General features: G+C 55.7%; 1 protein-coding gene across 2 annotated transcripts in view; it reads left to right on the forward strand.

The window, feature by feature from the left end:
- The first annotated feature begins 7014 nt into the window (after window positions 1-7014).
- Window positions 7015-23441, forward strand: part of CLIP2 (CAP-Gly domain containing linker protein 2) — a 69663-nt gene continuing 53236 nt past the window's right edge. Inside the window, exon 1 of one of the 2 annotated variants that reach the window (XM_028511609.2) lies at window positions 7015-7304. The gene's annotated coding sequence lies outside the window, so the exon portion shown is untranslated. The remainder of the gene's footprint in view (window positions 7305-23441) is intronic. The other variant, XM_028511616.2, reaches the window with a different exon arrangement.

Consider the following 23441-nt stretch of genomic DNA (forward strand, 5'->3'; position numbering starts at 1 on the left):
CCTTCCCCGGGCCACCCGTTCAGTTCGGAGCCACTGCTTCATCTCACGGGCAGGGAGGGAAGGGCTGAAACACCAGCTCTGGCCCCCGGAGTCCTGGGTTCTGAGTGGTGCCGCCCCCCACCTGCTGTGTGAGCTCTGGCAAGTTGCACACCTGCACCTGTAGGTGGGGCAGGTAACGGCCCACTCAGGGGGTGTCCTGGGGATTACGTGAGTTGACAGAATCTCAGGTGCTTAGAACCACGCCTGGCAGAGAGGAAGCGATAACTACAGCTCCCAGCAGGCACTCCACACGCACTCGTGCAACTGGCACTCCACACCCAGCGCCTCCTCTCCGTGCGGCTCTCCGAGCGGCCCTGTGGAGGAGGAGGGTTCCGGGGCACCTGCCCTGGGTCGTAAAGCTGCTGAGTGGCAGAGCTCAGGCTGCGGTTCCAGGTGGTGTCTCCCTGTTGTCTTTTTGTGGTCAGGAGCGAGCCCGGCCCTGAAGCCCAGTGTCCTGGCTAACCTTGCTCTCACAAGCTGTGTGACCTCGAGCATGTCCCTTGACCTCTCTGTGACTTGGTTTCCTCTTCACTAAAGCAACATTGTAATCACACCAGCTTGAGCGTAGCTGGCAGGACCCCGTGAGTTAACAATGAGAAACTGGATATACATAAGCAGACAACAGCCAGACCATGTGCAAAAAAGGACTGACCCACTCTCTGCAGCCTCCAGTCCAGGAAGCCAAGTGACAACCCCAGATGGCCAGGACTTGATCAAGAAATGCCAGCTTCCGAGTTTTTGCTTCTTCTCCCAACTCAGGACCAACTGGACAACGCCAAATATGCTCCCCTCACTGATCCCCGCATCCAGCTCCCGACGCCTACAGCCGCCCCCATCAAGACACACCTGCGCTCTCCCTCCTGGCCACCCCGAAGCTTCCCCACCCCTGCCTGCCGTGACTCTCCGCCACGCGCGGAGCTGGTGCGGACTGCCTTGCTACAGCAAGCTCTGACTAAACTGCCTTCGCTTGTTCTCATCAGGGAGGTCCTTATTTCCGCAACTCATGCAAAGTTCTTAGCTTGAAACCTACCCTGTAATAAGCTCGCTTAGAGATGCCAGCTTCCGTTCACTCAGCAGCCTTTATGAAATTCAGGAGGCTGCATGGAAAAAAGCCCCTTAGGGCCTTGGGAATCCCCAACAGGAAGTGCCCGTATCACCCCCCCCCTCCCCCATAGTAGACACCTTTCGCGCTGCTGGTCTCCCTAGATCAGAGGCCGCATCCTCTCCGGGGAAACGGGGAAGCGAGAGCTGGACACTGGCAAACCCCACGTGTTTGAAAGGGGTGTGGCCTCGGCGTGAGGGCCTCAGCTGATATCTCCATGGTGATATCACGCCCAGCCCCAGGCCACTGACAATATCCAATCATTTTTTGTGTGTGTTTGCAACAGAAAAGGATTTGGGTTTAAATTTCTTTTTCTGTTTTCTTAATCCCTTTGATTTTTTCACCCAGCCCCCAAATCCCCTGCTCTCTAATAGCTGTCAGTCTGTTCTTTGTATCTATGAGTCTGTTTTTATTTTGTTTGTTAGCTTATTTTGTTCATTAGATTCCACATATGAGTGAAATCATATGGTACTTGTCTTTCTCACACTGGGCTTATTTCACTTAGCATAAGACTTTCTAAGTCCATCTATGCTGGCGCAAAAGGTAAGATTTTCTTCTTTTTTACGGCTGAGTTGTAGTCCATTGTGTAAATGTACCACGTCTTTACCATCCACTCACCTACTGATGGGCACTTGGGCTGCCTCCAAATCTTGGCTATTGTAAATAACACTACAATGAACACAGGAGTGCATATATCCTTTCAAATCAATCTTTTGGGTTTCTTTGGTTAAATTCCCAGAAGTGGAATCACTGGGTCATATGGTTGTTCTATTTTTAACCTTTTGAATTATCTCCATACTCGTTTTTAAAAATATTTTATTTATTTTTATAGAGGGAGGAAAGAAGGGAGAAAGGGGCAAGAAACATCGATGTGTGAGAGAAACATCAATTAGTTGCCTCTTGCACACCCCAGCTGGGCATGTGTCCAGTCTGCAAACCAGGCATGTGCCTGACTGGGAATCGAACCGGCAACCTTTTGGTCTGCAGGATGGCACTCAATCCACTGGACCACACCAGCCAGGGCTCCATACTGTTTTTGATAGTGACTGCACCAGTCTACATTCCCACCAACAGTGCACTAGGGTTTCCTTTTCTCCACATCCTACAGAGCTTGCCTACACTTGTTTGTTAATTTATTGATGATAGCCATTCTGACAGGTGTGAGGTGATATCTCCTTGTGGTTTTAATTTGCATTTCTCTGGTGATTAGTGACATTAAGCAACTTTTCAGATGTCTATTGGCCATCTGTATGTCTTCTTTGGAGAAGTGTCTATTCAGGTACTTTGCACGTTTTTTAAAAAAGATTTTATTTAGTTATTTTTAGAGAGGGGGAAGGGAGGGAGAAAGAGGGAAAGAAACATCAGTGTGTGAGAGATACATCGATCAATTGCCTTTCTCACACCCGGAAACTGGGGACCTGGTGCAACCCAGGCATGTGCCCTCACTGGGGATCAATTGGCAACCTTTCGGTTCGCAGGCCAGCACTCAGTCCACTGAATCACACCAGCCAGGGCACTTTGACCATTTTTAATTGGATTGATTATTTTTTTAGAGCTGAGTTTTATAAGTTATTTATAAATTTTGGACATTAACTCTTTATCAGATGTATCATTGGTGAATATGTTCCCCCATTCAGTGGGCTGTCTTTTCATTTTGTTGGTGGTTTCCTTTGCTGTGCAAAATCTGTTTAGTTTGATGTAGTCCCATTTGTTTATTTTTTCTTTTGGTTTCCCTTGCCTGAGGAGATATAACAGAAAAAATATTGCTATGAAAAATGTCCAAGATTTTCTTCTAGGATTTTTATGGTTTCAGGTCTTACATTTACCTTGAATTCATTTGGAGTTTATTCTTGTGTATGAAGTAAAAAGATGATCTAATTTAATTTTTCTCCATGTATCTGTACAATTTCCCCAACACCATTCATTGAATACACTATCTTGACCCCATTGTATGTCTTGTCTCCTTTGTCAAATATTAGTTGACTGTAAAGGCATTGGTTTATTTTGGGGCTCTGTATTCTGTTCCATGATCTGTATGTTTGTTTTCATGCCAGTACCATGCTGTTTTGGTTGCTACAGCCTTGACTATAGTTTTATATCAGGTAGCATATGAAACTTTGTCCTTCTTTCTCAGGATTGCTTTGGCTATCAGGGTCTTTTGTGGTTCCATATAAATTTTTGGAATATTTGTTCTGGTTCTGTGAAATATGTCATTAGTATCTTGATAGGAATTGTGTTGATTTTATAGATTTCTTTGGGTAGTATGGACATTTTAATGATGTTAATTCTTCCTATCCATGAACATGGTATATGCTTCTACTTATTTGTATCTTCTTCAATTTCTCTCTTCAGTGTCTTGTAACTTTTCCAAGAACAGTTCTTTTATATCCTTGGTTAAATTTATTCCTAGGTATTTTCTTTTTTAATGCGATTGTAAATGGATTATTTTCTTAATTTCTCTTTGACCGTTCATTATTGGTGTATAAAATGCAACTGATTTCTGGATATTTATTCTGTATTCTGCTACTTTACTGAATTTATTTACCAGTTCCAGTAGTTTTCTGGTTGAATCTTTAGTGTTCTCTATATAAGTTTCTTTTGTTAGCTCTAAAAGTAACACACGCTTGTTTAGGAGAATGAAGAAAAGGGCAGGAAAAATCCCATGGGTCCCCCCCCCCACCCAAGGCTATCACGGTGACCAGTTTTTCCTATTCTACCACACCTACAATTTTTTGATGTCCATTTTTCATTTGACACAAATACCAGAGTGTTTCCCCATTTCTTACAGATTCCTTATAAGCAGTGATTCAGAGACTGTAACATATTCCATCACGTGGATGTCCTATTGGTCCTGACGAATGAGACAATAAGGAAGCATACCCAAGGGGCGGCAACCTGAAGGGCAGCCGGGCCTTGTCTGTGGCTGCCTAGGGCAGGGCTCTGAGACCTCCGCCCCGGTCCCCAAGTATTCCTGATGTGCTCTTCCCACAACTATCCCCCTCCCGCTGTGGGGGCCGCTGGTCATAACCAGTGTCAGCAAGAAAATGGTCAAATCAGCACTTTCTGTGGAGACAAAAGGCTGTGAGAGGTCTGCTGGGAGAGCCCGTCTCCCTCAATCCCACCCCCACCCCACCCCCATTCCCAGGCCTGGTGCCTGGGGCATCATGCCCAGCTCCCCCTTCCACATCTGCATCTTTTGTTTGGTTGCAGCAAGCACAAAACCCAAACTGAACCTGCAGTGAGATAGAATCCTGTAGTTTCTCACCTACAAGCCTAACAACCGCATCAGCAAGTGACCTCCTTGGGGATGAGTCGAGTATTTTTCAGTCTCGCCCGCCCAGTCTAGGTAAGGAGGAGTTAGTGCTCTGCAGGAACTGGGAGCTGTTGGTGAGGGAGGAGGGCAGTGGGCCTGCCACCCACCTTCTGAAGGTACTTGGAGGGGTTGGCTGAACCTGCTGGTGCAGGTGAGCTCAGGTGCATCACAGCAGGGTCTGTGTGTCCTGAAACCCCTGCCTCTCTTTAGACCTCCGTTTCCCCACCTGTGCAAAGAGGGGCTGGGATGCAGTGATGGTTTACATTCTCATAAGGAACCTTCTTAGTCTCTCTCTGATGGATGATATCCTGGGGTCTTTGGCCACTTTCCTGGTTCCAGAAGCCTCAGGTATCAAAAAGGGGAGGGGTGCTCCTGCCACTCAGTCTGGGTCAGAAGCCCACATCTGGGCAAACCACACACTCAGCTATAGCACACCCGCCCTGTTTTTTCTCAGCACTCTCTCTTGCCCTAGAATCCAGCTGTACAGACCAGGGGTGCTTCAGGGGGTCTGTGAACGGTCTGAACCTATTCACAAAACTTTGTGTCTGTGTGTCTGTGTGTAAGCATATCGCGAGTTTCTGGGGAGAGTCACCCTGGATTTCGGTCTCAAAGGAGCTCCGAAAACCTGACCTAGACTGGTCTCTCCTTTGGTTTCCTCTGCTGCTCTCTCACCCTTAGAGTGTCCCAGCCCCCCAGGTCTAGCTTGGACCCCTGCAGCCTTCCAGCGGATCTCTCAGGGTCTCAGCTCGCCCCCATGACCTGTCAGGAGAACCTTCAGAATGGCCTCTGACGGGGCCTTTCCAGCTTCCCATCGTTGGGATCCCCATGGCCTTTGTGTCCTCCACTGATTCCCAGCGAGGGAGGAGTGGGTGACTAGAAAGGCCCCATTCTTCATTCTGTGCCTCTTCCTCCCCGTGGGAGAGAAGTCCGTCAGAAAGCTCCCTCGCACAGGAGAAAATCCAAGCTCCACGTATCAAAGTCATTTTTATGACCTTGCTCTCTTGACAACAACCCTAGGAGGCAGTCTAACACTAGCTGCATTTTATAGATGGAGAAATAGAGTCCCAGAGAGTCTTGCCCATGGGCTGGAGGTGATGGAGCTGTGTTTTTACCATTGCCTGATGCCTTGGACCTCATTTCTTAATATCTGGACCACTCATCCCAGCCACATGGAACACTTTGCTCTCTGGTTCCTGAACGCAGCCCTTTCCACCTCAAATCCCCTTTCTTCCATTGGGTTGACACCTCCACCAGAAGCTTGCCCCCCTCTGGGCTCACTCTGCACCCTCCCCCACAGCTGGTCTCCAGGTCTGGAGCCCCTTCCCCACTGAGGGCCTCCTCAGGGATGGCCCATGTCCAGCCTCATCACTATACCATTACACGTCTGCTGAACCGAAGTGAAACACTACCTCTATTTTATAGGTGGGGAAACTGAGTTCCAGAGGTTAACTCATTCCTTAAAGATTATGGATACCAGGGCAGCAGAAGGATGGTTGGTGGCCACTTAGCAAATTCATTCATTCAACAAGTGTCATTGAAGGTCTGCCCTTGGCCAGGGTCTGTGCTAGGTACCTTTAGGGGATGTGAACAACGCTGCTCCTTGTGTCTGCCCTCCAGAGTGGGCCTCACTGTGCAGACCACAACCTACACCAACACACCCACATTGCCTCGCTCAGGGAAAATGAAGGTAAGTTTGAGCTAGGCTTTGAAGGGGAAGTATGATTGTCAAACAGAGAAGGCCAGGATGGGGGGCACTACTGGTCGAAGAACCAGCATAACAAAGGCTGAGAGATCAGTTTATCAAAGGGGAAAAGGTCACAAAGGCACAGAAGGCAACCACAGTCGGACACCAGGAACCTGTGGGTGTTGGGATTCATTTATTTCTTACCCCTCAGCTGCCACTTAGCTTGTGCTGCCCACTTTGGGGAGAGGACCACGCAGCTGTGGCAACTCCTCTGATATCGCAGGAGATTCTGCTCGGGGGAGGGGCGTCGGGGATCATCTGTGTCTTGGGTACCACTTTTGCAAAGACATGTTGGGAGCAAATCACCAAGAACCCCGAGTCATTTATTACCATCTCCTTTGGCCTCAGGACAGCTCAGTAGGACCTGGAGTCAGAACCTCGGTCACACCATCCCCTTCTCATCTCTTCCTGTCCAGTCTAACGTCACCTCCTCTGTGAAGCCTTCCCGGAACCTCCCCGTCCCTCCCCGCAACTTCCCAAGCTTCAGTCTCTCCCCAGGGTCTGGGACGTCCTTGTGAGCGGAGCCAGGCTGAAGAGTGTTTTTACGCCAAACACGACTGAAACACCACTACGTGCCCAGCTCTGAAATGGGTGTTGGCGCACCCGCGACACCGCCCGCGCCCCACGGCGACTGACGGCTGCGGGCGGACTACCGGGATCCTCCTCATTTTCTGCCCGCCCGCCCACCGGCGGCTCGGCGCCTCGGCCCGAGAACCGGGAGGCCGTGCGCCCGCGTTCCCGCCCCCGCCGCGCCAGGCCCCGCCCTCCGGCGCTCGTCCCAGCGCCGGCCCCTTTTGTTCCCTCCCGGAGCCGGGCCGCTCGCTCCGCTCCGCTCGGCTCGCGGGGCTCCGCCGCGGGGCGCGTAGGCGGCGGCGGGGTTGCCTGGGTCAGCTGCTCCCGCTTGCCCGCCGCCAGCCGGCCGCACACGCGGCGCGAGGCCAGGTCCCGAGCGCGAGCGGCGTGTCCCGGCGCCACAGGGCTCAGCCGCGGGTGGGGCGACAGGGAGCGGGAGCGGCCGCAGCATCCTCTCCCCCCGCGGCGGCCGGGCCGGCGGAGGAGGCCGACGCCGGGTCGCCGCCGCTGAGCCTGATGCTGGAGGGGCGAAGGTAGGAGCAGCAGGGGAACCCCCTGAAGGAGGGGGCTTGCCGGGCAACAAAGGATCGAGGGATCCGGGAGGCGGCGGTGGCCGCAGCCTGGGCAGAAGCGGGCCGGCCGGGGGACATTGTCGGGCGTGAGAGAGGCCGCAGGGTCGGGGCTGGAGGGTGGGCGTGAGCGGAGCCGGTGCTGGGATGCACCTCAACTTCCCCACGCCCGCGAGCGAGGAGGGGGTGCTGCTGGCGTTGGGAGGCGCTTCCCGGGCTGCCTGTCCCGGTGTTGAGGGCACCGTCAGCATCCTCCGCCCCCCCCTCCCACCCGCCCAGCCAGAGACCCGAGTTCTGCACATCTGCTGGGGGGGCCGCCCGCCTCCTCTCCCTTGGGCAGCGCGAGGCGGCTGGACGCGTCGCATGGCTCTGGGCTCACAGGCCCGAGGGGCACAGCCTGGTGGGCGCGGCCCCTTAGCCCCCTTCTCCAGACCCGGGGTCAGGGAGAACACGGAGCCTTCGCGCAGACTGGAGTCGCCTGGCCACTGCCCTTTGCAAAACTTGGTTGAAGTACATGGCGGAGGTGGTGGGGGGGGGGGGGGGCTGGGGCGGGGCGGCTTCCCGCAGGGGTGCCCCCCCAAGCTGGCGCTGGTGGCTGGTGAGGCAGCAGATTTTCTGCCCTCTTCACAGGGAGGGGCCGAGGCCGCCAAGGATACTTCGCTCGGCCTCCAGGACCCGCCCGTTTGGGTCCTTCAGGCGGGGCCTGGGTGGGGCAGGTGCTCACTGGGCACTGTCACGCAGACCCCAGCGCTATCCCCCTCACTGGGGAGGATGGGTAGAGGGGCACCTTGTGGGGAGTCACACACCCAGCAGCCCATCCCCCAATCTCGGAGATCCTACCTCTCCCTTCTAGGTCAGAAATGGGGAGTCCAAATGAAGTGCGCTGGCTGCCCTCGCCCTTGTAAGATGCCCAGGGTAGGCTAGTGGGGATGGGGTTGGCCTAGGGCTGCTGGCAGGGGAGGAAGAGAGTGCAGGGAGCACCACGTGGGGCACCACATGTGTGCGGCACACTCCCCACCAGTTGTAATGTAAACAATGAGCCCTTCATTCATCCAGCTGCTGTCACCTGGCCCAGCACTGCCAGGGGCTGGCAGGTACACAGGACTGGGGCATCACTGCCTCCAGGGAGCACAGCCGTCACTGAGTGTAGTGGTGGAGGAGCTGGGAGTACAGAGGAGGGACTAGTGGAGGGTGGGGTGGACAGGAAGCTTGATGAAGCCCAGTGCAGAAGTTTGCTGCCAGGATGCCAAAGGGGCTTCAGGCAGGGAAATAGCATGGGTTGGGCCTAGAGTTAGAAGCGGACAGGAGGCCTGGTAGCAGCTGGGTTAGAGCAGCAGAACAGTGAAAAATTTAGGTAATGGGGTATGGGGTTGAAGGCAGGGGAGTTTCTGTAGAGGGAAAGAATTGTCCTGTCCTTCCTGCTTTCCCAGGCGGGATCCTTCAGACACCCTCCTCCATGAGCCGGGAGCCAGGATGCATTGTGTCTGCAGCACCTGGATTACAAGGGATGGTGGGGTGCAGGCTCTGTGACAGGTGGAGGAGGTAGAGATGGAGAGGAGTTTCAAAGGCAGAAGAGCCTGGCAGAGGGGACCTGGGGGGAACCTAATGCACACAAGTGTGCACCCCCCGCCAGGCCTGGGTAGACAGCAGGCTGGGAAGGAGTACCTAGAATTCTGTACCTACAGCCTAAAAGTCCAAGTTGGGGATTTACCCTTGGGTACCACACCCTTTCCAGTATCTCCTGTCCACTTTGGTGGCTAAGAGTTTGGCTGATGGACCCTCACAGCCTGGGTTCAAATCTCAGCTTTACCATCTATGAGCTATGTGACCTCAGACAAATCACTACACCTCTCTCTGCCTCAATTTCCCCATCTATAAAAATGAAGATACCTATGATGTTTGCCTGGTAGAGTTATTGAGAGAATTGAATGGATGGGTGGGGGTGAAGTATGCTCACTTGACGGAGCAAATGCCCAATTTCTGTTATTGTGGCTGTGCCGGATTGCACTATAGCCTGAGTGGGTGCATGTGTGTGCATGCACACACACACCTGTGGCTCATTCCCTCCCCTGTTTGTCCTCTGTTTGTCCACTGCCAGGCAGTCCTGCCTGTTAACCTCACCCAGGTCCTGTCCTCTGCCACACTGCAGGCCCTCTCCCCCGCCGCCCCCTCCACCCTGGTCTGCCTCCCTTGGTAATGGGAAGGCCAGCATCCCCACAGCCCTAGCCACCCCTGTCCTCTCCACTCTGATCCAGTGTAGGAGACAGCTCCCTTCTGGCTTTCCCTCCCTGGCCCTGCCACCCTAAAGATTGACCTTGACCTCTGGATGCCGTCTACCCTACCTCTGCTTCTATGCCCAGAGGAGGGGAGCTGCATTCTTGACCCTCCTGGTTCCCTACTGTCTCAGTCCAGGCTGTCTTAACAAAGCACCAGTGGGGTGCAGACTTAAAAAACAACAGAAAGCTAGTTCGCACAGCTCTGGAGGCTGGAAGTCTGAGATTAGACCACCAGTATGGCCTGGTGAAGGCCCTCTTCTGGGTTGCAGACATCACCTTGTATCTTCTTATGGTGGAAGGGTCTAGGGAGGTCTGTGGGGATCTCTTTTCTTTTTTACTTTATTACTTACTATTTTTCCCTCTCCTCCTTTGCCACCCCCCCCCCCCCGGCAGTCTCCAGTGGGGGAGGTCTCTTTTATAAGAGCACTATTCCCATTCCCGAGGGCTCCAGAGGCCCTGCCTCCTAACACCGCCACACTGGGTGCTGGGCTTCAGCATATCAATTGGAGGGTACACAAACATTAGAGGATAGCACCTGCCCAGAGGTTGTTGGGGAGAACAGCACAGGTTTGAAAAAAAACAAGACACATATTGAGTGTTTTGTGCCAGGAACTGTTTTGAGTGCTCTCTTTTTTGGAGAGGGAGGGGGTGGGGCAGGGTGGGAGAAAGGGAGAGAAACATGGATCAATCTGTTGCCTCTTGTATGCCCCCCAGCAGGGGACCAAACCTTAGGTAAGTGCCCTGACCAGAAATTGAACCAGCGACCTTTTGCTTTGCGGGTCAACCAACACCCAGCCAACTGAGCCACAGCAGCTAGGGCTGTGTTGAGCTCTTTAAATGGAGCGTTTTAGTTTGTGGATATCTTAATACATTCCCTATGTTTTAGAGATGAGGAAATCAAGGCATAGAGGGGTTTTCCTGTTTGCCCTGCATGCATTTGCTAGGCACCTACTGTGTGCCTAGGAGACGTGCCCCCTTCCTACAGGCCATTCGACCACCTACCATGTTCATTTCCCTGAAGCACAATTTTGGCGGTGCTGTCCTCAGACACTTCCACCCTGTCAGCCCAAGTGCAGAGTGCAGTGCACTCCGGCTCTCTCTCAGGCCCCAGCTGGCCTTGCCTTCCCCGCTCAGCACTGTGGTGCTGGCCCTCCCCTGAGGAGCCTCACCTTGTAAGCTGAGTAGTGGGCATGGCTTGATGAGTAGGCCTGCCCTTGAGCGGGAAGGGGCAGGCTCTGACCAGTCTCTGGGATAATTTTGTTGCCAGGGAGAGAAACCTCCTACAATTAGGTTAAGTGAAAGGAGAGTTAAGAGGAGGGAAAGGGAACTTGTGTAGCAAACAATTGCAGGCAGCCAGGCTCCCCCAGGACGTGGGAAGCTGGTAGGCAGCCCCTCCTCCGGCTTTCCTCTCTGGGCTGTGGTTTCATTTTCTCCAGCTCTCCTGGTGCATCTGTCCTTTTTCCTCTCCCAGTGGGCTGGCTCTCTGGGTTGTTGGCGTGGCTGCCCTGAATGGTGGCTTCAGCTTGAGGCCACAGGACCTCCTAGGAGCACTGCCCTTGGTCTCGGGGTGCCAGAGAAACCGATTGGCCTGGCCTGGGTGAGGGTGCTCACCCCGTCCACTCAGCTGGTGGGGGCCAGACCACGTGGTCTCCAGGGCTGGGGGTGGGAGCCAGCACCAGGCACGGCTGCTACAGCGCCGGCTGGTGTGTTCTGGGGGAGGATGCGCACATGGGGGCTTTGCCGTCCGTGAGAGCTCTCCCTCCGCATGATGGGAGAGGCAGACCCATGGACAATTTACCGAGATGCCACAGCATGCAAAGTGTGGGTCTCCACCACTTGGCTCCGTGATTTGTTGGGAGAAACGAGCATGCACTGATCTTGGGGGCGGGGAGTGGGGGAGGACGAGATGGCAGGAGCTGAGCCCTGTGGGTCCCCCCAGCTCTGTCTTGGGAGCTGAGGAGGCTCCTCCCTTCAGTACCTGGAGACTGGGGCTCCCATTGCTGGCATGGGACCTGCCCTGTCCCACCACTCCCCTCTCTGGGCTGCGCTGCCAGGGCCAGTACACAGACACAGTGATACAAAACTCTTGTTTTCAGAAGAATTGCTCAAAATGGCAATGAGAGGGCTCCCTTCTGACTAGAGAGCAGAGCATGGCGTGTGGTTTTATTAACAAGGCACAAATGCAGGGCCTTGTCCACTTCCGGCCGCTGCCTTCCCTGAGCAGCCCTTGCCCCGCCCCTGGAGTCTCACCTTGGACTCCAGCCGCTCCCTCCAGGAAGACACCGGCTCCTTCTCCACTTCCTTCTCAGCCCTTTGGGCCTCTTTGCCAGGAGAAGGTGGAATTTCAGGCTCACGGGGAGCACCCGGTTTTCCACCCGCCCTTCCCTCAGTGATTGTCCAGGGCCAATCTGTACCTGCTTGGGCCCAGCCTGGCCGCAGCACCCCCTGGGGCGCCCCAGCCTGCACTCCCCAACACATGGCATTAGGGGTAGGAGTGGATGACGGCTGTGCGGAAGCCAGGCCCTCGCTGGGTGGGGGCCACAGGCACTTCAGGTTTGGACCCTGCCTTTGAGGGGCTTTACTGAACTAGGAAGACATCGGCACCCTTCCTGAAAACATGAACAAGATCCGCACCTTTGAGAAACACTTTAGGGCCAGAGAAGCAGAGCTCCTCAGTGCCCAGTGGGGTCATTGCCCTGGCAATGATTGCAGGTCATTCTCGGTGTTATTGGGTAGGCAGGGCACCAGGTGGGTGGGTGGTCTGGGGGCTCCCTGGGCCAGGCCTGGGGCTGCGTCCTGAAGGATGGGCGAACCTGGGGCAGCTGAGGAAGGCCTCTCTGATGGCTCAGAGGGGGAACCTGGAGGAGTTTGGGCAGCCAGGAGAAGAGCACTCTGGCTGGAGGGCCCGGTGCGGAGCCCACTCGCCTTCCAGGGGAAGCAGGAAGTTGGCTTCCCGTCGTGGAGCCCTGTGATGTGGGAAGGAAAGGTGTTCGGTGTCTTCAGCTTTCTGGCTGCCTTGGTTCCTGATTCTGCCCCGATCCTTTTCTAATGTAGACTGTTCCCTTCCCAAACTCGATCGTAGGTTCAGCCACTCAGCTCATATTCAGCTTTCAGACCAGCGGGTGTGCTGGGCTCAGGGAGCAGGGAGCAGAGGCAAGAGGACATCCGAGAGGGCCATGTGTGTTCTTTGTCTGGCTCCAGAAAGGACTTGAGGTGATCTGTAAAGATAAACGCAGTACAATGAGATGAGAACAACATGGGAGAACTGGAGCAAGGGGAGACCCACGGTAGTAAAAGTCAGGCGAAGCCCAAGGGAACTTCTGTGCCCTGTCTCGGAGGTAATTTGACGCTGAGCCTTCTAGCAGCCAGATCCAAGGGGGGAATGGGAGTTTGGAGCGGCTTTGTGTGGCCACACTGAGTCATGCGAGCCTGTGCTTTGTATGAAACAACAAGCTGAGTGAGGGTTGGCACCTCCGGAGAGGAGCCGGTAGTGGGGTCCTGGGGCAGACCCGTGTCCAGAATGCAGAGGGTGGGAGGGAAAGCAGCCACTGCCTGCTGATCCTTCTAATCCTCCCCCTGGAGGGCCCGGCCGGCAGCTGCCAGCTGTGGTGGGCTGATGCTCGCAGCCAGCCCCTTCAAGTGTCTGACGGGCTCTAGGGGTGGACGGGACCCAGTGAACCAGGAGCCAGACTGGTCCCTGTCCCTCACCCTGGGTGGAAGCGTGGGGCCGTGACACAGGACTGTGTGGAGGGCTCTGGGCGCGCCCACTTGACCCCAGGTGTTGGCTAACGGATGGGAAAGGGGTGAAGGTGTTCCTGGCAGAACAAGCGACAGGGCAGGGCATCTCAGGGAACACCGAGAAGTTTGGAGAGGCCGGGATGTAGGGCTCTGGGCGGGGAGGGGCCCAGGAAACAAGGCCAGGGCAGGCAAGGGCCGGGCAGCTGGCAGAAGTGCCCCAGGCTGTGGCCTTGGCACTGAGGGCCGTGGGGTGCCCTCTGAATCTCTGCCCTTGTGCTCCCCACCCGGGTGCGTGAAGGAGAGTTGGCCTTGGTTCGGAGGGAGCAGAGGGAAGTGGGTAAGAGCAGGGGCTCTGTGGCCAGGGAGGGGCCTGAGTTCCAGTGAGACCTCTGCCGTCCATCAGTTGCATCACCCAGGGCGAGGGGCTTAACCTCACTGGGCCTCAGTTTCCTCATTAGTAAATTGGGTCTCATAATAGTATCTCCTTCACAGGGCTGTGAAGATTAAATGAGTTAATTTTATAAAATTCTTAGACTGGTGTCTGGGGCAGAACGAATGTTACAGATCTGTGGCTGCTTAGGCTGGAGCAACTCAGTGGAAGATGGGGTCTCGTCCCATCCCAAGGCCCCCCACACTAAGCACACCCACACAAGTTCAGAGTCAAGCATAGTGAAGTGGCAAAGTCTTTTGACAGAAAGAGGTGTGGACCTGGGACCGCCCTACCCACCTTGGTCGGCTAGCCCCGAGACATGGAGAGCCCTCAGCAGGTTCCGGTTAAAGTTGTTTTTGACGGTGGTAATAGTTGCATGAGTTTGGGAGAGCTTCTTGTGGCAGCTGTGCCAACTGGAGCAAAAACCTGCTCTGAGAGCCGGCCTTAGTCTCTGCTTAATCCCTTCCAGTGGTGGGGGGCTCACTGCCTGCCCTTTGCTCGTTGGGCCCACCTCGGGCAAGCATCTGCTGTGTGCAGTGTGCGTGAGATAGACGCGCTTGGTGCCGGCTCTCCTGCAGGATTCGAGTCATTCAGAACGTTGAATGGCTCCTCTGTGACTTTCCCAGACATTGCTTGGAACCAGCGGTGAGTGCAGCCTCGGGGGGTGAACAAGCTGCGAAGGGCCTCCAACTGCATGTGGGGTGGATGAGGGTGGCAGAGAAGGGCGTTCCCATTCATTCCTGCACTAAACATTCTGAGCTCCCTGTGTGCTAGGCGCTGTCCTAGGTACCTGGAGCCCCAGCAGTGAACAAGATTTGCAAAGAGCCTGCCCTCTTCAGCTGCTTGCAGTGACAGCTGAGAGAGTTTGCCTGGGACAGAGAGGAAGGGCATTCCAGGCAGAGGGAGCAACAGCATGTGGATAAAAGGTCTGGGGAGGTGGCAGTCTGTATGGGTGTGGGTGGGTGTGTGGCCTTCTGCCAGAATTGATGGCCAAGGGTAGTGAAGGGCAGGGGATGCCTTTCTGGAAGCAATAGAAAACAAACAAACAAACATGACTTTGAGGGCTTGTTAGTAACTGACCTCATGCCTAGGGCCACCAGGTTCTATCCCTCCTCCGCCCTCCAACAGCTTTGGGTTGGGGTGTAGGTGGTACCCTTGGCCTTCTGGCCGGTTCATCCCTTCTCCAGGCTGCATACCCTGGGCCTTCCTTGTGGGCGTGGTTTACAACCCCTCTCCTCTGGCCGGGCCTCTCATGTCACAGAGGGGCCAAGCCTGGACCCCGGTGGGCTCAGCCTCCTCCCTGCCCCCGGCAGGGGAAGGCGCAGGTGTGAGAGGAAGCCAGGTGCCGACTCACTGACCTTCTTTAGGGAGGCTGGTGCCTGGAAGGTTGTTCAGTGGGCACAGCACCGCTGCGTGCCAGATCCCGGGCACTTGAAGTCCATGGGGCTTGGGCCTTCCCACAAGGAGCTCCCAGGGCCATGGGGAAGGCAGGCACCCAGGTAGGGCCACACGGTTAGGTGCCACCAGCTAGGGTAGTCTGATGGGGGTGAGGCCCCAGAGCAGCAGGAGGCACCTCTACTTTTTCCATCCCTTCCCGAGAAAATTTTTAAAACTTGATTGAAGCATAACACCCATACAGAAAAGTGTGCATGTCATAAGTGTACTGCCTGCTGAATTTTCTCAAAGTGAAACGACTGTGAAACAGCACCCGAACCCAGAGTCAGAACCTGCCACCTCCCCAGAAACCCCTCGTTCTCACTTCCAGGCAACGCGTCTGACCCAAGTGTGACACCTCCCGATTTCAAACACCATCAATAAATAAATGTTGCCTGCCCTTGAACTTCATTTTATTATTTTTTAATCCTCACCCGAGAATATATTTATTGATTTGGGAGAGAGAGAAACATCAGTGTGAGAGAAACATCAATTGGTTGCCTCTTGTGGACTGGGACTGAATTCGCAACCCAGGCATGTACCCTGACTGGGAATCGAACCTGTGACCTTTCGGTTTACAGGATGATGCTCTGAGCAACTGAGCCACACCAGTAACTGGAAGCATGCAGTCATACTCCATGCACTCTTTTATATCTGGCTTTTTCCACTCGAGATTATAATTGCCAAATTCATACACAGTGTTACCTGTGGTTGCAGTTCATTTATTCTCATTGCTGATTTTATTCCATTGTGTGAATTTATTTACACAGGTGGCTAAGTAGCAACGTATTTAGTCAGTCTAAAGGGTGGTAGATATTTGGGTTATTTGCAGTTTGGGAGCATTAGGAAAAGAACATGTCTTTTGTGCACATATGTACACATTTTGTGGGGGGTATACCCTAGGCATGGAATTGCTGGGTCGTAGGGTTAGGTATGTCCAGGTTTAGTATGTAAGGCCAAGCTGCTTTCCAAATTGCTCGTACCAGCTCACAGTCCTGCAACGTGTGAGCCTTGTGGGTGATCCGTATCTTCCCCAGCACGTGGGATGGTCAGTCTGTTTCATTTCGTGCGTTCTGGTGGATGGATGGCGTTATCATGATAAAGGGTGAACATCTTCTTATATGTTTGTTGGTCTTTCGAATACCCTCTTCCTGTGAAGTGCTTGTTCACCTCTTCTGGTTTTTCTAACTCGGCTTGTCAGTGTTCTTTCTAATGTTCTGAATGTGAGTCCTTGGTAGGACAGAGGTATTGCCCATGTCTTCTCCCCGTTTGTGGCTTGTCCCCCCCCAACCCCCCCCCCCCCGCCCCTGTGGTATCATCTGATTCACAGAAGCTCTTAATCTTGTTCAGTTTATCCATCTTTCCCTTATCTTTAGCACTTCCTGTGTCTTGTGTAAGAAACCTGTGCCTACTCCAATCTCAGGACGGCCTTCCACGGCTCCTTCTAAAGGCTGCATTGTTTCATCGTTCACATGTGGATCTGGCCACCAGGAGCTGGCTTTTGTGTGTGATGTGAAGGAAGTTTATTAGTGTCCTTTTGCTGCTATAACAAATGACAACACACTTAGTAGTGTCAAACACCCCAGTGTCTCATCTTACAGTCCTGGAGGTCAGAAGTGTGAAATGGATCTCGCCTGGCTGAAGGCGGGTGTCAGCTGGGCCACGCTCCTTCAAGGCTCTAGGGAAGGTTCTGTGTCTTTGCCTCTCCCGGCCTCCCGAGACTGCCTGCACTCTTTGGCTGGTGGCCCCGCCTCCCTCTTTCAGGCCAGCAGCGTTGGACTGAGGCCTTTACACACTGCTCTCCCTCTGATTCTTCTGCCTTCATCTTCCATTGCTAAGTGCCCTAGCCGGCACTGGGCCTGCCTGGATAATACAGGATAATCTTCCCATCTCATTAGTAACCGTGATTCCATCTGCAGCCTAATTCCCCTCTACCATGTAAACATGTTCACAAGTTATGGGGGGGGCATTATTCTGCCCACCACAGAGGGATCGTGGCGTCTTTCCCCTGTGGCTCTCCAGGTGACCCAGCACCACTTACTGTAAAGATGGGTAGTTTTTAGGTGTTGGTGCAGGATGGGCTGGGGAGGAGAACCCAGGAGATGGAGTGGCTTCCTTGCAGCCACTGGTCTAGATGTATTAGACGGAGCTGCCACAGAAGTCAGAAGTGGGTGAGGCGGTCACGAAAGATGACTGGGTTACCATCCTGGCCTGGGAGGCAGGACGCTGGAGCCCATTCCTTCCTTTCTGTTCCGACTGCTGGGCCACCTCAGCAGGCCCCTCCTCTCCCTGGGCCTCTGACTCTGTCTGAGCTCGGGGAGCCTCTTGCCCGGCCCAGGTTTTCTTCATTCCGGCAGTTGCATCCCAGTGTGGTGTTCACTTGCTCTGTGACTTTGGGCGAGTCTGCTCTGGGCCTCAGTTTCTCATTCTTTGAAATGGAAATAAACGTGGGTCAGAGGGTGACTTGAGCTGTGTTGTTCCCCAGCCCTTGCCCCTAGGCCTGGCGGGAGACCCCATCTGGCAGAGCCAGGCCGATGCCACCCGGCGTCCCGGGCCAGTGGCAGAAGGGCGCCTGTCGTCCGGTTGTCGGGGCTGTGGTTGACTGTGCAGCCAGGAGCAGGCGCGGGGGCCATGGCTGCGCCCTGGTTCTGAGCACGCCAACTGCGTGTATGCACACACGAATGGTGTGCCTGCACGAAGCAGGGAAATGTACCGACATTCCTTCCCCTCCCTAGACCTGACACAGCCTTGATTCCCTTTGCTCTTTGCTGGGAGGCAGGATCCCTCCAAACCTGAGGGAAGGTGGTAAGTCTCGGGTGTCCAGCTGAGGCAGGACTAGCCATTCCCAGGGCTCTGCAGTTGGCCCAGGTTGTTGACAGGACCGGGAAGATGCTGACTTTACAGAACGGGAACTCAGCTCTGAGCTCAGAGGCTGTGAGGATGGTGAGTGTGTGGGACTGGCACCCAGGCTCTGGATTCAGGCCCTGCTTGTCTCTGAGCCACAGGTGCCCGAGAAGATAGGAGTCACCTGGGCCTCAGGTTGGACAGTCCTTCCCTGCTTAGCACCATGGGTGCCCCTGAACTCTCATCCATGCTGCTGGTACAGTGCGCTCTGCCCTGCCCCACCATCTTCCAGCATCACTCTCCCTCCCCATTTTCAAAGCCGCATCGGCTGGTAGAGCCTGGGTTCCAGCCCCAGTCCTACTCCGAGGCTAGGGAACATCCTTTCTGCACACTGCTTCTGGTGGCTGCCAGGCCCCTTGGTACTCCCAGGGCAGCTCGGGACCCCGAGCAGGGTTTACCACCACCCCATTGTGGGGCTGCCTGTCCCCTGCCCCTGGCTGGCACGTGTGCTGAGTGTACATAGCCCAGGCTGGCTGCAGCTTCCCACGGGGCCTCGCTGACCCAGCGAGAGCAGAGGGCGGGTGTTGGGACAGGGGAACAGGCAGACAGGCACCATCTCACTGGCTCTCCTGGGCACTGGCGTGAGGCTTGGACCTTTAGCTTCTGCTTCAAGCTGGCAAGACTGGAGGGAGCTCGTCCCAGGCCTGCCCAGCTCTTTGCTGTGCTTGGGGATTCTAGCGTTACCGCCAGTGCAGTTTCCTGAGCCTTTTGGTCAAATGCAGACAAAACAAACCTCCCTTCCCAGCTGGATGGATGGGCAGGCGGTGCCAGCTGGGAGTAGGCCGTAGGCATGATGCTCACACCCATCATTAGGGCCCCCGCTGGACCTGGGGCTTGGGACAGCGCTGGGTTTCTGGTGCAGACGTGGATGTTGGGGTGCCCTGCGGGGCAGGACTAGGGGAGCCCAGGCTACGCCCACACAAGGGGTCACCTTCAGTTTGGGTAGCCTCGGCCTGGTGGCCAGCACCTGCGTGGGCTCACTCTCTTCAGGGACTGTTTGCGCTTGCTTCCCTTGTGTTTGTCTTTACTTTTTTCTTGTCGTTTAAAAAGTGATTATAAAATATTTTAGCATTTAAATAAAGGAATAGAGTGGATACAGTGAACATTCATGTGCATCCTGCAGGACTTGAGAAACAAATCTTATAAATAGAAATGAAGCCCAGTGACCCCGCCCTGCCCCCCGCCCCCAAACCGCATTTCCCAGCCGCTGCGTGGAGGGTTGCGATAAGCACCGCAGGAGCCTCCCAGGATGCACGGCCGAGGTCCTGGCTGGGCCTCCGGTCCCTGCAGGGCTCCCCAAGGCTGTGCCCAGCCTGGCCCCCAGCTCCCGCTCCCTGGCCTCTCTAGCACTTGACATCACCTAGCTCTTGACTCCCTGCCCATCTGATTGTGTGGGAAACGGGAGCTCCTTGTGGCCGGGACCTGCCTTCCCTGATGACCGGGAGGCCCCACAGCCCTCCAGCTGGGCCTCCTCTCCTCGAAAGCTGCCCCATTCATGCCCTTCTGTTGTTGGGGTGCCCTCAAGTCCGTGCCCCGTGATGCCTTTCTCCTCCCCAGCCTCTCACGTTGCATACCAGTGGGTGCCCTGGGCCTCAGCTGTCCCCAGTCACTCTCCCAAGGGCCACGACCCATCCTTTTGCCTCCTGTTCCACTCCCCCCCCGCCCCCCAGGTCTCTGAGTCACCTTACACCCAGCAGGCCTCCAGCTGAGCTCCCACATCCAGCCCCTCCCTACCTTCTTTCTCCTGGGCCCCTCCCATCTGAGAGGTTCTGCTGCCTGGGGGAACCCTGGGCGCCCCCACACCCTTGCTCTCTGCCCCCAAATACTACTCAGCACCTTTCCCCTTGCTGTCCCTCTAGCCTCTGCCCCTGTCACAGTTCAGGCCTCACTGTGGTGTCCCTTGTCTATCACAGCAGACTCCTTGCCCTCTCCATACCGTCCCCCCATCCTCATCAGCTCTCAAGAGCGGTTTTGCTAATGTGCACATCTGATCTGTCACATCCCTTGCTTGATGTCACCCACGGTTCCTCACCCCCTCTGCCTGGTGCCTGGAAGTATGTGTGAGCATGGGGTGCCCAGTCAGGCAGGACGACAGGAGACCATACCACGCCCTCCTCACCTTCACTTTTGGTAGCCTTGGCCTGGTGGCCAGCACTGAGAGACTGCACCCCCGCCCCCCATCACCATTCCTCCCAGCCTCTGAATCCCACCCCTCCACGTGCTGTAGCCACCAAATCCTCAGCTGTCTAACCTGGCAGAGTGTGGTTCCCCTTGTCCCCAATCACCTGCTCACTCCCTGCTCCCTGCTCCCTGTTACAGAGTCTACCCATCCCCCACCCCACCCCCCACCATGCGATGCGGCCTGAGCCTCAGGGCTTTCAGCCAGTGAGCTGGGGTGCGCTCTGTGTTCATCTCTGGACACTGTGTAATGTCCCTGCATTCCGGCCCCAGGCTCAGGAGGGCAGTGGGGAGCATGGGCACCCAGCCTGGCTGGCCCCTGAGTGGGCAGGAGGAGGAGTGGCTCGGGGAGGGCCGCCACTGTCGGGGCAGTGAGTGTCTGGGAAGCCTGGCCCTGCGCCTCAGCCAGCAGCAGAGTCCTGCCAAAGTGCCGCCCTCCCAGGAGGAGGCCGGGGGCTAGCCAGGACCCGTCCCTCATCACTCAGAGTCTGGCCCCGGAGCCCCCTTCCTGGTGCCGCCTCTCCTGCCCTCTGGGCAGGCTGGCATGCGGAGATGGGCTTTCTGCTGCCCTGTTTGGCACCGGTTGTCCTTCCGTCCAGGCCACACCCTGGGCCGCCGATTGGCAGAAAGTTCTCGGTCCTCATCTCCACTGCAACTGTGGTGCGCCGCCTCCCCCTCCGGACGGCTGAAATGGAAACCCTGAAACGCAGCCCGGGCTGCCTTGGTAAATGGCAGTTGAGGGCAGCACAAAGGGGGCCTGTTGGTCTGAATGCCACCCGTCCGCTCCCGCCTCTCCCTGGCCGGGGGGTGGGGGGGGGGGTGGTGTGGGCACCCCGGCCTTCGGAGATCATAACAGTGACCTGACAGAGTGACGGTTGCCCTTCCCGGCAGCTCCGGTGTGCCAGGCTCGGAGGGTGCTTGTGCGCTGCGTCTTTTGAGGCAGCAACACTTTTGCCCCGTTGTGTAGGTGATGAGACTGAGGCACTGGGCCAAGCTCCCACAGCCACTCTGGGTCTGGGGTTTGACATCCACTGGGCTTGAATCTGCTTCCTCCCCTGCCTCTCAGGCCTCTCCCATCAGCCCCAGTGTGGCCAAAGGCCGATTTATCACCATGTCTAGCTTTTCCAAGAAACGCTTTCTCTTTCTTTACCCTAGGACCAGGGCTGAGTCACAAAGGCCAGTTTGCCCGGGTCTCCTCCCCCTCTTCCTGTTCACCATTCTTCTCTCCTCACCCCCCCTTCCCCATGCTCCCCCACCTTTGGGGGAGGGGGAGGGAGGGGGGCATGGGCTGCTTGCCTCTCCCCCCCATACCCCCACCACCACCCTCAGCAGGGGCTGGGACTGAGTCCATGCCGTCTCCTCTGTCTCCGCTCTCTTCTCTGGCCAGCTCCTCTGAACTCTCTCAGTGAGGCACAAGGCGTGTGGCCGCTTTCTCCAGAGGCCAGGGTGTCACACGTGTTATCCCAGGCCTGGGCTTGGCGGTGTGGGGAGGTGGTGGGAGGCGGGAAGACCGGGGCTGGCCTCAGACACTGAGCTGCGCAGGACTTCGGGCGAGTGCCTGAACTTTCTGAGCATCAGGCGCTGTACCTCCCAGATGGGCTCGGCCTCATCCGGACTTGTGAGGACTAACGAGGCTGTATTCCTACAAGGCCTGATACATAGTAGGTTCTTCATTCTGGAGGCTGCTGGGATCATTGGGGTCAGAGGGCAGAAGGGCAATAGTGGGAGCCTCTGGAAGCTTCTCCTGGGAGGAGCGTCCATGGGAATTTGTCCTCTGGGCCACCGCAGGTGTGCTCTCTGTGGAGTTTCCAGATTGTGGGCTCTGTGCCAGACATCGGGTGGGGCTGTGTTCTCCAGGAGAGACTGTGGCCCCACGTGGGGTTGCCTGTGAGCTGTCAGGAAGCAAGATGAAGATAAATGAGAACTATATCCTTTCTCCTAGCTCATTGTGTGTCCTGAGGTCTCTGTGGGCCAACATCCTGGGAGACTTCCTGGAGGAGGAGGCATCAGACTAGGCGTTCTCATGGGTGGTTGAAATAGGTGAAGTGAAGCAGGTGGGAGAAAAGGCACAGGCAGAGTCTGGGAGGTGGGCAAGTGTCAGGAGAATCGTCATCAGCAGCAGGCTGGTTGGGGAGCCTCCAGTGCAGGGATGTGGCTGTAACACCTGGTCGCTGTCTCCAAGGGCACTCTGGCTAGTGGGGAGGTCAGACCAGCTGCATGGCACCAGCCGGCTAGCTGGGCTGATCACCGCAAGTCTCTCAGTCCTGAGCATTTGTGCCCTGCGAAATGAGGGGGACCTTCTGGGCCTCTGCCCACTGCGGGCCAGTGCATTCATTTACTCAACAGTGCTTTATTGGGCTCCTGTCGGAACCTTAGTTCTGACCAAACTAAGGGTGCCACAGCAAACAAAACAGACCAGAGTCTCTGTCTGTCTCCATGCAGTGGAGAAACACAAAGCAGGGTGAGGATAGAGAGGGCTGGGGAGGGGCTATAATCTCAGAAGGAGGCATTAGAGCAGGTACTGGAGGAGATAAGGGGCACACCTGGGTATTTGAGGGAAAAGCATTCCAAGTAGAGGGAGAAGCAAAGGCCCTGAGGCTGGAACACGCACAGTGTGACCCAGGGGCGGCTGCCACTGTGGGGGGTGGGGGAGTTGGCGAGGGAGGGGCAGCAGTGGTGCAGGTGGGAGGTGAGGAGTGCCGTGAAGGCCTTGGCACTAACTTCTTTGAAGAACCTTCACGGGTTTTTTAAATACAATATTTTAAAAGTTGAGGTTTACCTTACACAACATAAAATCCACCCATTTTAAGTGTGTGGCTTGGTGACCTGTGTACAAACGCACAGCTGTGCGGCCAGCCCCACTGCCCAGGAAGCTCCCCGTTCTCCGGGCCTGTCTTCAGTCAGTCCCTGCTCCCGCCACCAGCAACCACGGGCCTGCCTTCCGCCTGTAGTTTTGAAGTTCGTGTGAGTGGAGTCATACAACTGGTGTCCTTCACTCAGTACAATGCATCCGGAGGCGTGTCCGCACTGCCGCAGGCGTGGGCAGCCCCTTGCTGCTGCGGGGGGCCGCGCGCTCGTGCACACGGGCCGTCTGCACACTCACCGGCGGGTGCACACCTGGGTGTCTGCTGCTTTGGCTCT

This window comes from Phyllostomus discolor, chromosome 3, assembly GCF_004126475.2.
Source record: "Phyllostomus discolor isolate MPI-MPIP mPhyDis1 chromosome 3, mPhyDis1.pri.v3, whole genome shotgun sequence".
NCBI lineage: Eukaryota > Metazoa > Chordata > Mammalia > Chiroptera > Phyllostomidae > Phyllostomus > Phyllostomus discolor.